We start from the raw sequence: 3,437 nt of genomic DNA on the forward strand, positions 1-3,437 counted from the left end.
TATAAGATGATGGCAGTTCTGGGGGCTTATTACCTTTAGGAATAAGCACCAATCTTTGCTTTTCCAACACGAAGGGAAGATTCCTTCCTGTAGGCAGCTGTTGTAAACATCCGTAAATATAGAAACTTGTTTTTGTATTGCCTTCTTCAGTACAGTATTGGGGATTCCATCCAATCCAGGAGATTTATTGGGCTTAACTCTGGAAGAAGCGGCTATGACTTCAGAATTTGTAACCGGGGGTATCTCATTTAAATCGGTGTTTATCGGTATTAAGATTCTAAGTTCTCCCTTTTTTGGGAACAAATGTTTCACGATATTCGCCATTATTTTAGGACATGAAGGTACCGAGCCTCTTAACCTCTTAAATTTACGCATTACTATTTTGTAGCCATCGCCCCAGACATTTTGGTCTACATCATTGATCAGAGTTTGAAAAGCTTGATTCTTACTCCTAATAATTGCCTTTTTAAGTTTAGATCTGTTCTCTCGGTATTTTTGTAGAAGCCTTTCCGCATCTACTCCCGATCTGTGACGTTGGAATTGCCTACGGGAGGCAAAGCACTGAGATCTTAGTAAAGCTATTTCTTCCGTCCACCAATAGTTTGATGGGCGCCCATTACCTCTGCCTTTTCTTGGCATTGATGCATCACAGACGTTGCATAATTCCTTCATAAGGTGATTTGATTTTTCAAAAGCATCCCCGACTCCGAAACTCATGTTTTCGGTCATGAATTCCATTATCTCTGTGTCAAGATACTTAGTTTTCCAGCCTATTTGCTGTGCTTTTCTCTGCGATTTTTTCAAAACAAACTTCTCTTTTAGCGATAAGGAAAAAAGAATTGCATGATGGTCGCTGTGGGTGTAGTGGTTTGTTACATTCCATTGCGAACCCCTTACTAATGACGGGCTGGCAAAGGTGAGATCTATGTAGGAAACGCCTCTACCATTATCGAACGTTGGGCTATGCCCATTGTTCAGTTGTATTAGGTTTAGTGAGGTAAACGTTTCTAATAGGGCTCTACCTCGGCGCGTTGTATTACTACTGCCCCATTCGACTGCCCAAGCATTGAAATCCCCTGCAACAATGATGGGAGTTTTGTTTCTGATTGTTCCTGATAGCCTATCAAGAAACTCTTCAAATCTCTCTTGGGAGATATTTGGGGATATGTAACAGCTGCACACATAGATACCCCGGATTCTGACAAGTACTAGACCTTCTTTTTGTATCAATACTGTTGGTTCAAACACTATGTCCTGTCCTAGCCAAATGGCAGCCTTTGCAGTAGTATCTTGTACCCATTTGGAGGTTTCTTTTGATTTGTAAAACTCACTAATTATGAGTACATCTGTCTTTAATTCCAAAGCTGTTTGGGATAAAAGGTCTTGGGCAGCTTCGCATCGATTTAGGTTCAATTGCAGAAATTTAATCATTTTTTGGACTTAAGCTCCTGTATAGCCTTCCTGTAGAATTCACATTTGGAACTTCTTGAGTAGTGTAGATTGCCACCGTTGCAGTTTTCCGGACATAGGATGCATTTTGGTTGCGCCGAGCACGTTTTTGCTCTGTGACCATCTTGTCCACATCTCATACATGTGCCTGATCTGTCATTATCGCTTTTGCACTGTCTAGCAGCGTGTCCAAATTGAAGACATTTGAAACACCTCATGGGTGTGATATGCTTTCTGATCCTACTGCGTACCCAGCCAACTCTGACTGAGGCAGCTGCAATCAATACACTGGCATCCTTAGTAGGAAGGTCAATAATTGCTGATCTTGTGCTGTCCCTTGCGGCACGCCAAAACTTGACGTTGATGTCACTTACATTTATTGCTGGAAATTGATCAGCAATCGCCGCGCGCACCTCTTCGTTGGATGTTATCTCGTCCAAATCCCTGCATTCTATTAGGGTGTGCTGTGTTAAAGATTTTACACTAGCACAATTCTGAAGTGTGTTTTTCATTTCATTGCAGAAGTCCTTCGCTAAATTTCCAGCTTCTTTGGTAAGCTGAATCAATATTTCCCCCTCTTTAGTTTTTCGGATTTTGTTCACGTTTTTTCCGAATTCTTGTAGCTCTGGTTTTGTTTTAATGATCTTTAACATTTCAGCGTAAGACTTGTCTGCCGTCTTACTAATGAGAATTGCTTCCGGTTTTACTCTAGGCGCTTTAATGAGGTCCAGATTTGGCACAGTTTTCCCTTTTTTCTTTTGCACTAGCTGCCATTTGTGAAAATTCGTTTCCTGCTCCTTACTTCCAATTTCTCTAATTTGGACTTTGGGTGGTGGACCGTTCGGTTTTTCTTTCGCAGCACGCTTTAGTGCTCCCTGAGTTTGCACGCTAATGGAAGCTACATTCTTAGCCACCAACGGCACTTGTGGCCCCCTTTCTTGTTCCGTCTTATACATCTTAACTATCTGTGCAAGCAGATCCCGCATATCCTTATTAATATGCCTTTGTGATTCCATCATCGCAGATAGTTGTACCAGCTTATCCTCTACACTATCATCAGGCTTGGGGGATAAAGGTATGTTTAATACCTCCTTCTCCATTGTTTTTTGTACTGCGTTTTGTTTCCGCAGAGGTGATGTTTTTTGCCCACTCATACCTTTTCGATACCCTACTAATTTAATTAGATTTAATTAAATTAAAAGGGTATCCTAAATTAATTAAATTAAAATAATTTAATACCTGTAAATTTCAAATGCTCAAAATTCCAAATTCAAGTAAAAATTAAAATTTGCTAATAAATTTAAAATTTGCTAATTAAATTAAAATATTCTGCTAAATTGCTAAATCAGTGTACAAGATTACACGATTGTTTAGGTTTTTGTGTAACAATTGATCTAATTATTTGATCGTTTTGTAACACTTATTCACTTTATAATGTTTCTGTTTAATAATTTCAATTGCTGTCTCTATCAGCTGATTTTATATGTGTGCAATTATTTTGCAAAACAAAAAAGCGCACAAAGTCAAACAAATTCAATAAGAATAAAAACAAAATATGTAAATTCAAAAAGTTGAATAATTTAAAATGAAATTTTTTAAAAAATAACACTTATCGGCTGCAGCTCTTTATCGCTCCAAGTGAGTACATTATATTCCACCGCATTTAAGAACTTTTTGTTGTTACAACACTTCAATTGCAGGAAATATATACCGAACTAGCGGACCGCACTCGAGACGCATGTATTCGCGGCAAAAACAAAACTTAAACATAATGGGATTACTGTAATCAGATATATGGGCACCAAACCCATCTAGTGACCAAAAACAACGGTTATTTTTTGTATTATTTAATATGTTATTTTTATATCATGTGAAATGATTTGGTTCCTTCTCTTTTTCTTCAAGCAACATTATTCCTTGTCACGCACCCAGTCATAAAAACCTTAGGCTTAAACTAAATTAGTTTAGATTTGATTTTAAGACGGGTT

General features: G+C 38.1%; 1 long non-coding RNA gene across 1 annotated transcript; it reads left to right on the forward strand.

The window, feature by feature from the left end:
• Window positions 1–2,996: 2,996 nt before the first annotated feature.
• Window positions 2,997–3,205, forward strand: LOC119687644. Its single transcript, XR_005253214.1, has 2 exons — window positions 2,997–3,087; window positions 3,150–3,205. It is a non-coding gene; the product is annotated as an uncharacterized LOC119687644 (long non-coding RNA).
• The last annotated feature ends 232 nt before the right edge of the window (window positions 3,206–3,437 follow it).

Source organism: Teleopsis dalmanni, chromosome X, assembly GCF_002237135.1.
Source record: "Teleopsis dalmanni isolate 2A chromosome X, ASM223713v2, whole genome shotgun sequence".
In the NCBI taxonomy this organism is placed as follows: Eukaryota; Metazoa; Arthropoda; class Insecta; order Diptera; family Diopsidae; genus Teleopsis; species Teleopsis dalmanni.